The sequence below is a fragment of the Pezoporus wallicus genome, unplaced genomic scaffold (genome assembly GCF_028554395.1).
Source record: "Pezoporus wallicus isolate ANWC-B61680 ecotype Strahan unplaced genomic scaffold, APGP_CSIRO_Pwel_v1 contig_6897, whole genome shotgun sequence".
Taxonomy (NCBI): domain Eukaryota; kingdom Metazoa; phylum Chordata; class Aves; order Psittaciformes; family Psittacidae; genus Pezoporus; species Pezoporus wallicus.
This window is the reverse complement of record NW_026636510.1, coordinates 1,306,601-1,319,220: the sequence shown is the minus strand read 5'-3', so window position 1 is coordinate 1,319,220 and position 12,620 is coordinate 1,306,601.

Genomic DNA, 12,620 nt, shown 5'->3' with positions numbered 1-12,620 from the left:
TTCTAATTAATAGTCGTGCTTTTTTTATTATTTTCTTTTTTTTTTCTCCTTTTTTTTTTTTTTTTTTGCCAGTGGGGAAAAAAAAAAAAAGAAGAGGAACGGTAATTGTTTTCGTCAAAGGCTGCAGGGAGTTATCAGGGTAATAAAGTTAATTAGCAGAACAAACATCCTTTCACTGCCTTACCAGATTGAGGAAAAGAGGGTAATTCAAACTGCAGAGAGATATGACTAGATGAGATGATAAGGAGAAAAATTTTACACAGGAGGCTAACAGAGAATCAATTTTTTTTCCTCATTTCTTTTGGCTTAGTCCATGGAAAGGAATTATGCATTCTCTTCTTTCAGCTCATAAAGTTGCTTATGTATAAAACTTTATTGTTATGATTTCTGCAGTGGATGGGAAATGAAGTTAAGAAAGATTATATTACATTGTTCAATTTTTTCAGGGCCTTCCAAATAGCAATTGTTTTGTTACAGTATGTGCAATTTCCTTTTTATTAAAGTGACTTTTCCTAATATCCATGGCACTGTATTGATAGTGTAATGTTCTTCAAAAAGAAACCTGTTTTTACTTCGTCTCCAGGTCTTCAATGGACTCATTGAGTGTGGCCATTGTACTAGGTTCTGAAGTAGCTAGCTTAGAGTATGAATTAGTTGACGGATTTCTTTGAGCAGCAATTCTTTTACTATCCTCTAGTGTAAGTATGAAAAGAAAGTCCTTGTTCCTGCCAGCTTTAATGCATGTGACTAGCTTTATGCATGAGTAGTCCTATTACTTTTGCCCCCATTCAGTTACTTGTGTGAATAGGTAGGGCCAAGGTCCAAAAGAAGAGACTCTTTCAAAAGTAGTAACATTGAGGTTTTTTGGTTGCTTTGGATGGCAGTTCTTATTCTCAGGTATTTTCGATGATGTTGCCATTTCTCTTGCAAGATTTGGGCCTACCTCTGTGATATGGCTGATATTGTACTGTACCACGTGAGCACAAGCTATTTGTACATACAGACTTCCAGCAGGTTTTGTAAACCAGAGTGATCTATGGAAGCAAAAATGTGTTCACCTGATAAAGTATTGGGAAAATTAGCTATTGAATTGTCCTCTTAAACCATTGTGAAGTAATTTCTGATAGAGCTGGCTAGTATCCTTCTGGCAGGTATGGCGAACTACAGTATGGAAGGTCTGTGTGTGTAAAGACTCTGTAGGTCACAGGTCCTCCAAAGAAAGGAAGATTCAACTGTTAAGATTCTAAAGATTCTTAGACTGCACATTGAAACAGCATCCCAAGCCTGAGGGTGCTGGGGATGTGAATGTTTCTGCTGCCAAACAGCTTCTTCCTTCAACACAAGCAGAATGACTCAGAACTAGAAAAACTCTTGTTGAAATTCAGTTATTTGTTTAGAGTTTTGCTGTGTGATTGCACCCAAATTCCATAGGTTGGCCTTCTGAACCCCATGTAAGACTACTGAACATCAGTAAAGCAGGACTTTCAGCCTTTGTCTCTCTAGATCTCTGTCCTCTTTGATAGATAATAATATGCCCTGCCTTTATTAATTATCTTTAGCCTGCTGAATGTAGATTCACAAAAATTGTGAGGCTTTCAGTAATAGAAACATGTCATATGACCAAGCACAACTACAGGCTGGGAGGAGAATGTATTGAGAGCAGTGTTGAGGAGAAGAACTTGGGGCTGTTGGTTGATGAGAAGCTCAACATGAGTCAGCAGTGTGTGCTCACAGCCCAGAAAACCAACCGTATGCTGGGCTTCATCAAAAGAAGTATGACCAGCAGGTTGAGGGAGGTGATTCTTCCTCTCTACTCTGCTTTCAAGAGATCCCACCTGGAGTACTGTGTCCAGCTCTGCAGCCCCCAACACAAGAGGGGCATGGACCTGCTTGAGTTAGGCCAGAGGAGGCCACAAAGATGATCAGAGGGCTGGAGCACCTCTCCTATGGAGACAGGCTGAAAGAGCTGGGGTTCTTCAACCTGGAGAAGAGATGGTTCAGCAGAGACCTTAGGGCAGCCCTCCAGAACCTAAAAAGGACCTGTAAGAAATCTGGAGAGGGCATGTAGGGATAGGACAAGAGAAGATGGCTTTAAAGTGAAAGAGAGTAGATTTAGATAAGACATTAGGAAGAAATTCTTTACTGTGAGGGTGGTGAGACACTGGCATAGGTTGCCCAGAGAAGTTGGGAGTGCCCCATCCCTGGAAGTGTTCAAGGCCAGGTTGGATGCGGCTTTGAGCAACCTGATGTAGTAGAAAGTGTCCCTGCCCGTGGCAGTGGGTTAGAACTAGATGATTGTTATGGTCCCTTTCAACCCAAACCATTCTATGATAACTACTTACAGCAGACAGGTTCATAATTAGACAAGTTTCCCACAGACTTTTCTCATAACTGAAGAAGACTCAGCTTCTGTAATCAGTTAGTCTCTTCTGTCTCTCACGCTGACCTGAGCCAACCCTTTCTCAACCATTTCAGTCAGTGAGTTCTTTCCCCTCTTCTCTGTGCTTATCTATCTTCTATTTTAACTTCCTTCTTCCTTTTTCTTTATTCTGGCAGCTATCACATGGCAACTTGCACTGTCAATAATGCTGGCAAATGCAATTGTCATTGGAACAGCAAATCAGTTTTGTTTGTAATCATGGTGGTGACACTCTTTCTATATTCAGAAACAGAACTTGTAAAGAAGAGATAAAATATAGAACGGGGATTAGATAATGGATGGGGTTTTTTAATGGTGCGTTAAGCATGTGTTGAATACTGCAAAGGGCTGCATCTGAAAATGGGGACTAGCAGTGGGTGAGGCAGTTAGCTGCTCTGGATCAGATGCATTTTCACAGTCCTTCATTAACAGTCTATGCAGACTCCTTATCAGGAAGTAAAAGCAGCAAACTATGAGCAAAGTATAACCAAGCTACTAAGAAAGAACTGTGCACTATCTCCTTTAATAAATCTTCACTGTAAACATAATTAATTTATTAATATGAGGCACTCTAGAGTTGTGTATACCATATATTTGCTTTCTGGTTTCAAATTCTAAATAATCAGTGGAGAAAAATATGAAATTGCAGTGGCCATGGTATTCTACAATCCCACAATTTAAGGCTGACTTTAATATTATCTAAGTAATTGAAAGTCTCCTCTTTGCAGAAGACTTTCTGCTTCTGACAGAGAACTCAGTTACTGCAGGATCAATGCTAAAAGTGTTACTGAGTGTGGTACCAAAATGCTGTAGTGAGGATTGTGTTGACTTTAGCTTCTTACTCAGTGGAGCTTCCCAGACATATCAGCACTTGACCTCAAGTCTTCCCTATCTGTGCAAACCCACTTTAAAGTTCATTCAGTTGTAATGTCTATCTTTGAAACTCTTCACAGCATCGCCCTACACCACACAAGCTTTCTGTCCATGTGCTGAATATTGCATGACTCGCCTTTCCCAGTCATATCCAGTTGCTTCCCCTATCCATTATCCCCTTTGCCCATTTATTAGCTTCTGATATGTAGAGTTCAGCTTCTTCTCTCCCAGTCTTTATACATGATTTTTTTTCCTGATATTACGTGAAAAGTCCCTTCCTCCCCTGCAGTCACACTTCTTCCACTGAAGATTAGAGAAAACAGAACAGTTTTAATATAACATGATTATCAAAAAAGCCACCATCTCAACTACTCTTAGTGGATATTGTCTCTCTCTTTCCAGTACTCCCATGTCATTCCATCATAATGACCTGGAGGAAGGGACCATGTGCTTTTCTTTTTGAAAAGTGCCCAGAGAGTGCCACTGCGTGTGTTAGTAGGTCAGCAACAACAGAATATTTTAGCTCAGCAAGGCTAATATTTTCTTGCAGAATTTTTCATTTAAGGAGTGTGAAACTGCCCTGTTACCTCATTCTTGGTTTTCCTCTCTGGCTACTACACTTGGCACTAACTCCGATTTTCCACCTGAAAAGGGACAGAAGAAACCATCCTATCTAAATCAGCTTTCTAAAGCAGCTTGATATTATGGGGTTCATTGGTGAGCATTTATATGCCTTATCTCGGAACCTTTTTCACCTGGCTCACGAATGGAGTGTCTCACCATGCTTATTGAGCCAGGGTGCTTTATAGCCATGGAAGAACTTTGTTTATGCTTTTAAAATCAGGTGTATGTTTAAAATGTAAGGAAGTTTGAAGTTACTCTAAATGTAACAGTTTGTGATTTCTCAGAAGTCTTTAACGGAAGAACAGGTTTAGAAATTGAACATACTTAAATTACGAATCTTACCTTTATTAGTACTTTTGGAGGTATATTATCACTGCTGAAATTGTGTTCTATTGATTTTTAACTGTTTACTCCAGTGAATAGGGTTTGTCCACAATGTATGGAAGCTTGCTGTTAACTCAGATAAGGATAAGAATATAGTTAAACAAACATAAATGGCTCAAATTTGAAATATTCTTAATGATGAAACTATTTAAATGCTCTTTTTGCAACTGAGGTTCTGTAATGCTGTCTAATTAAATTACAGCACTGCCTGAAATCATTAAAAACTGCATGCAAACAAATACTTGTACACAAGGTGGTGATGTTAGCAACCATCTTCTTTTTATTAACAGCCCACAATAAATAACAATATATTGTTTTGGTTCTGAGGTATCTCAAGCTAACTTTGGGTACTTGTATAAGGACAGATCTGTAATATCAGCAAGAGAACTGAACTGATCTCAAGGTATCAATGAAAAATAACTGTGGAACTTAAAAAGTCTTCATACCTTTCAGGGCTTCTCATTTTCTTATGACATAATTGCACCATGAGAATCATATAAAACTTCAAATATAATGATGGTTAAAGCAACATGTATCAGAAAAGGTAGATAATGCAACCTTTTATTAAAGATATCATTCATATTTTAAATATTTCTCATTCTACAACTAACTGATTTAAAAATAGCAGCAGTTAAGACTGGCTGGGAAGAGAGGAAAGTCTTTTTAAACTGACATAGAACAAGGATGGGGCTAAAACCAAGGAAAGGGGTAATAAATAATGACAACAGATGTTTGTAAACCTTTTGCTCCTGTGTTCACTGTTTCCATGTGTTTTCTTGTCTTGATGTGCTGTCAGCCTCCTCTCACCTGGGACTAGTGATATCTTATCAAAGCCTAAGCAGTTCCTCTTCACAACAGGCAGATAATAGTGCCTTTCAATTTATCATACTCGAAGTCTAAAAGAACCATGGGAACGATTGGTCAGGTGACAGTTTGATGGACAGTTTGACAGCCCTTAAAGCATCATGGGAAACAGTTGTCACCTGATTTTTCAGAGCAACTGGGGAGATAACCTTCAGCATGACAGGAAAAACAAAAATCTGAATATTTGTGTAGGGTTTGCTAACAGCGTAATGCTCACTTAAGTGATAATGGGGATGAATTTAGATTACTTGAAATGGAGTTATCTGAGCTGGGATCTCTTTAGCTTGTAAATGCTTTTGACATCTTTAGCTGTTTTTCAACACTTTTACTGAATGTATAATTCTTCAAACAGAGATAATGCAGGGAGTGCAGATAGATTATTTGGGTTTTATTTTGCCAAACTCTCCACATAGCATAGAATAAACCCAGAAAAATAAAACTCCTGAACTATTTTGCTTCTTGCCTTGTATATTATTGTTCTGATTACCAAAAAATCAGTCCTTAATCAGCATGGAATGAATCTCTCTTCCTGGCACCATTTTAGTGTAAACCAGACAGATGTTTGCACCAGAAATCACCCTCAAAATGGCCACTGCTGTGGACTCCTGCTGAGATTAACAAACAGGTCAAATATTAACCTGAGAAAAACAATATCCTACTCTTAGGTCAAGGCTGAGGCTTCTGAAAAGAAAGCATGTAAAAGATGGCATTGCTGCCACCTTGGTTTTACAGCTGTGAATAAATCCAAGATGCAGTTTTCTAGATAATGTAGTTCTGGTACTTCTCAGAAACACTGGAAGTAAAAAATCTTGATAAGTAAGATGACAACTGTAGGTTTTGAAGGAGAAACTGACTGTCAGAAATGGTTAAGCTTTTTTTTTTCCTCTAAACCCTGATATATGTTGTATCTGTGATACATTAAATCAGTGTAGAAGTCTCACTGCTGTCCTCCAAGAGGAACAGAGGAGGTTGAAGCCGTGGGTGGACTCCACCTGTGAAAAAGCCTATAATGCAACTCAACTGATCAATACAATCAGGAAGAGATATTTTGGAAACCATTCCTATACTTATTTTAAAACTACACAGCTTGTTTAAGCAAGTTACGGAAGTTTCTCAGCTTTTTTTTTTTATTGCACATCATGGACTGCTGTGATCTGAAATCTGTCTGATTCTTCCCACATCAAGCTAAACAAGATGCTACTTCACTCTTCTCTGTATATGAATAATTCCCACACCACCTTCAATCATTTTTTCAGTCTTCCACTTACCTTCTGTCAGTAAGTTTTTGGTTTCAAGGTCCGGAACAACTGAGCTCTTCTTGCAGCCCTTTCCTAATTTTGTTATCTGTTCTCTCATCTCCGTTTTCTCTCTTGCCAGAAAAATGACAAATAGAGCTCCTTCTGACTGCAGAGCCTTGTTCTGTGCAACTTTCAGCTAGTACCCTGCCATCTTTCCGCTTCAGAGTCCCTCTTTTAAAACATGCTTGAATGCTTTTTCTAGTGAAGTTTGTAAACCACATATTCCTTCCACAAGAAGTTGCAATAGCAATACTGTTATTCACCCTCTCCCATGCTGAAGGAGAGACCATATAGGCATATATTTATGATCACTGACTGACACAGGATAACACAAAATTAAAGTAAATAAGAGGGATTTTTTTCAGCATTAAATACATATGCTCTCCTCCTTGTCTTTCCAGAAGCAAATTTTAATATATTGTCAAAAGTTTTAACAAGCTGCAGACACTTGTTGGAGTTCTGTCATTAGAAATCTAAAAAGTTCATTCAAAGCATATTTAGTATTTATAATGCTATGTAGAATCATTCTTAAATTATAAATAAAAACAACGTCCAGATAATTTAACATATTCCCTATTATAACTATACACTGATTTTTCATTAAAATTTATTTTGCATAATCTGAAACCAGATTTGTACTGGGACTGGAGTTTAAACATAATAGTTTAGGACATGATTGTGTGCAAGCATGCATAATATGTCTACACACATCCTATTCTACACTGACTGAATATCACTATAGCAAGCTACGAGATAATTGAATGCTGGTTGTGCCCATGGATGTCCACAGTACTCAACGATACACTGGCTTTGGGCAGGCCATGGCAGATGGTGTGTTTGGATGTGGGTTTTTCCAGATGAAGGTAGAGAAATCTCTCTTTAGGCTTTCACAGCTTGCCATGTAAATACTATTGTTCCAGTCAGCTCTGATTTATATCCAAGGCTATGGTAAGATAAAAAAGGGCCCTTACCCTTCTGTCACAAACTCCTCTTTGTTAAAGTTTCTTTTGTCAAATAGCTCATACTCTGATTCATCTTTTTTCAATACTGTGTTTAATTTCTGATCTCAGTACTGTTTTACTCAAAATATACTTTAATTGCAAAGCTAGTATTTCCTGAGTAAAAATTGCGGACTTATCATTTGGTTTAGATTTAGTGTTTAAAATAGATTTAATATAATTTTTGCATATTGGTACTGAAAGAATCATCTAAATTGGGATTTTCTCCATTGTTTTTTTAAAATAATAGTAAAATCTCTTACTGTAAATGAGTTTAACAAAATATCTCTGAGTGTATCCACAGCTTCTACAGAATGCAAGTTGCAACTGAAGGTTTTTCCCTCTGCATTTTTGCAAACAAACAATGTGGTTGTCAGAGAACCTAATCAGTATTTGAGCTGACAAACAACCAAACAAAAAAGGTATTTAGCAGGGCCTCTGATTTCCCTAATGACAGAATACAACCATCAAGGAAACTCAGTAGCAGCTGCTCCATTGTGTTCAAGACTTGAAGATGTCTTCGTTTTGAAAAAGTTTGGAGGGTATTCTTTACTTTCACCAGAGAATATGTAAACAGGCATTTTTCTTTCTTTTTGGTATGGGAAGAGAGAAATTAGCTGATTAGCCAACTTAATACTGCTTTCTGTGACTGTATGTGTTGAGTTCTTCAGTTTGAAAACTACATCTTGTGTGTCAATTGTGATCAGATAATTGCTGATAAGAAATACAACTTGCTTACTGAGCTCTCACATAACATCCATCTAGAATTCCAGCATGCACCTTGCAGGAAAGAGGAGAAACCTCATATTTTTATGGGTGACAGTTTATTTCTCGTACTTTTAACTTGCATCCCCTTTGAATATTAATTATTTTATTGTGTTTGCTTTTATAATTTAGGTCCATAACATCCATTGCCATAATGTGATGAGGCTTCCAGGTAGTGCTAATGAAATACATATAATATTTGAATGGCTGAGTGAATGTTTAGAACCGGTTTTCCCTTGAGGTGGAAAATTGATCTTGTGTTGAACAAGATAGATATCGATATGAACACCAATATTGAGCTCAGCTGAAATCAATGTTTTCTTGTAACTAATTACAGAATTCTGTGAGTGGCAGCTAAAGGAATTGAGTAACAAAAATGTGAAGACTTGAATCATCTGGGTAAAGAAAGAGTAGGGAGAAGTAGTGAATTGTAAAGTCAGAGGGAATGACTTGAACAAGAAGATGGAATGAAGGATAAGCCAAGAGTAGTCAATAAAGCTGAGAAAGGGGAAATAAGAAGTGGTCAAGGAGAATAGAGCAGCAGATTAGAATGGCTTCAGCGAAGAGCAGCTGTTTTGGAAGTAATAATAACAAAATTTCCCAGGGAAAATTTGGAAATTTGGAAGTTTGGCTTGTCTGTTATAATCTTCAACCTGGGATTTTAGCCAGTGTTATATTGACTTCATGACTTCCATGTATTAGAGAGACATAGACAAAGGTTACAGAGGTCCATCTATGCCTCTCTCAAATTGGCAGCAATATCTCATATCCAAAAGAAATAGAGTTTTCAGAGAAGTCTGGGAGAATGACGACTATAATAGCAGCAGGATTTTACCCAGAAAATTAAACACTAAAAGGGATTTCTATGTTACATCATTGTGTCATAAGAAACAATTTTCAGATTGTGAAATCTGTAACATGATGGCAGAATTAGATATGCTTATATTCAACTGTTGATGGTGGCTTACTGTATTCTGAACTTGCTTTGGAATCAGAAGGTATTTGCCTTCTGCAGTATTGATTGCACATATGAATATTTGAAGGAGAAATGGGAGAGTTGTTTATTAAATGAAGTACTTGACCACTTAAGTCTTAAGTGCTGGCAGTTCCTTATAACACCTTCACCAGTCAAGAAGAAGTTCATGCATCTTGGATGTGTATTATTTAGACTATTTGGCACTTTGTGAGTGTACTGGGCTTTAGAAAGTGTAGAAGCAGCATTTGTTTGCTGGCATAAGAGGCATCCTCGAAAGAGGAGCTTAGTGAGTATACATATCTACCTGTTCTTTTTTTAAGTACTTCACTGCTGCTTTTCAGTGTTTGGTGTTTTGCTAGTGACATGCAGGCATTTAGCTCTACAATGAAGAATTGTCTTCCACAGACAGCTCAAAGGACTTGAATTTGTACTTTCTGTAAGACTTGAGCTATGAAACAATAAGGTACAAGCATGTCTCAGTGTTTGTCTTTGTTTCCTGTTGTTACGGTTGATGCTCCTGCTTCTCTCTCACCGTCTAGCATATACTATGGGAAAGTGTATATATATATATATATATATATATATATATATATATATATATATATTTTACATATTATAGGAGTCATCAGGATTGGACTGTGAGTTCAAAGATCTGCTTGAGTGATAGAAAATTCAGAGTGATCTTAATGAGGCAATCCTTTCCCTAAAACATTGTCAGGTCTTGTTTGTTTACATCTAATCAGGAAGTTAGGGTCAAAATTTCAATGAATTTACAGGTTCACTTGTATCCGCTTTTTCACATTAGAGCAAAATGATTGAAGAAGTATCTGAGGAGTTTTTACAGCTTTTGCTTTATCAACATCCCCATCCGTAAGAAAGCATTACTGAGTTCATTTATGAACTCACTCTTGCACCCTGAAGGGGACACAAAGTCTATATTAACTTATTGCTAGAATGCTGAATTTAAATTGAGTTGTCTTGAGACACCTTTTTTGGATTTGATATTTGAAAATAGGATTAATTCACAGCCATCTGTTATCTTGCCTTATTTCATGATAGGCCCAGCAGTTTCGGGAAATGAAATGAACACGCACAGGGGTCACTGTCATTGTCTGGATTATTTTATGTGATGCAAATTAAGTCAGGTAGATCACTGCAGCTAATATTGCATATAATTTCTTTAGTGAAGGCTCTTGCATTGATTAGGTTTAATTTTACTTCAAAAGGCTCATATTGGTGTCTTCATGGCTGTGTCTTGGTGAGTACCAGTCATACAAAAAATAGTCAGTAGCTGTGGTAGCTACTTTCTTTTGTCCCTTACTGATGCTTTAGATATTTCTTGCAGATTTGGGGTTTGGTAGGGAAACAGACATATTGATCATGGATGTTTGGAAGTGAAGAAAGCTTCCCTGTTAGCCAAATATTGTTATGGTCTTCAATTGTACAACCTCTTTGCAGCTGTAACTGGAATTAGGATATGCAGAAAGGTGATTTAATTCCTGCAGTTGTAGTGGGAATGCTAGAAGTACATCAATATAGGGATGACAATAAAGTGATGTTACACACATTGAATTCAGAAATTGGCATTTGCAATCCACATTTCAACCGTGAATCTGCAAAGATTTTTGTGACATTTTATCGTTTGTTTTCCACTTACTTTCATATTTAGGGGCATTTCTCTCTTGCTTGACCTCTAATACTCAGATTTTTCTTCCCAAAAAATCCTTAACACTATACATAAGATTCTGATTTTTTTGCTTTATTATACTGTTTTTCACCACCTTGGGGATGAGAAAGTATCCAAGAGCCAGTACAAAACACTGCCAGAGCTGATAAATATCCTTCACCAGAGGTGAAAATTAGGCTCTGACATGTTTCTGGCACATGCAGTAACTTTCAAATGATGTTGCTGTTATTTTTCTTACGAGGAGAAGTTGTTACTATAAAACCGAATAACTTTTCAGACATTTCAATTAAAACTTTAGTGCATGGAAAGGTAGAAACCTTCTCTTCTTAACAGAAATGGGAACTGAAAAAATTAAGTGACTTAATCAGTGCCGTGTAATGAGTCTTTAGCAGTTTTGGACTTGCATTCAGGAATTCTGTTTTCCAGTCTCATCTGCTTAACATATTGGCTGTAACTATAGCAGTACCCTGGCATTGTCCCTGGCTTGCACCTGTTTTTCAAGGATCAGCTCTAGTTGTGGGTGTTTCATTAGTATGTTCACATATTATTAGCTTTCTCTGTAAATGGCCCATGCAAGTATTGTAATGCTCCCTTTCCTTGACTAAATAGTTTCCGGATAGACCAAATTTATTAATATTATTATTATTTTGCTAATGCACTATGTTGCGTATTTGATAGTAAGCAGTTTCACATCTGTGGCTGAATGATAGAAGCTAAAGCTGATATGGATTTTCTATTTTCCATCACTCCGTATCATTTGTAAACTCCTTAGTTCTGTAAAAGATCTGCTTTAAATAAATAAATGTATCCTGACTAATCCTCTTTGAATAAGTGGAAAGCATTTAATCCCATGATTCTGTAAATCCAGGGTAGCTGTCAAATTGTGTGTTAATTTTTCAGTATTATCCAAATCGGTTTGTATCAGATCTTTCATTGACAACAACAATTTGTTATTTGGATTAAACACCTCTCATGCTCTATAACCTTTCATTTAAGAGTCATTTGCATCCCCTTTTTTGGCTGCTACTTCAATCATCTGTATTTTAGCAGGTTTTTAGGAATATTTGCTGCTAAATAGTCCCACTGCATTTAAAATTGGTTTTGTTTTTTTTGTGGTGGTGTTTTGGATTTTTTTCTCAATATTGCTAGCATTTCTTCAAGATCTGAAATTCAAACTATTTTTGTTTGTGTCACCAAGAAGCTGAATTCATTTATCAGTTTTCAATTTAAGAAAATCAAAATAGATGATTCATGGACTTCATTTCAAAATTTTTTTAAGTGGTTCATTAATTGAACAGCAGTTGAGCAGGAAAACTAATCAGCTCATTTCAACTGGAATAGCTCGTTATCATTTTGTCTGATGAAATCTTTGAAGCCCGGTTTCATGGGAAATGGGTCCTTCATACAGTTGACCTTCAACTGCCAGTGTCAATTGCCTCCCATAAAGTAACTAAAACTCCTATTAGGATGTGTACTTCCATTTTTTAATTTCTAGGGACAGAAGCCCTTCTGTTGTCTCTGACAATGAAGGAAATGTTTGGGTTCTTCAGGTTCTTGGGAATAGTTTTAATGGTTCAGACTGAGGAATACTGATTTCTAAAACCAGAGTAAATAAGAGACATATTGTCCAAGCAACTGAAATGTCTTTCCACTGGTAAATCTGTTAATTTGGACCATAGGAATGTAAAAGATTGCATCTCAATTTTAGCTTGCATATCTGGAGTTGGGCAAG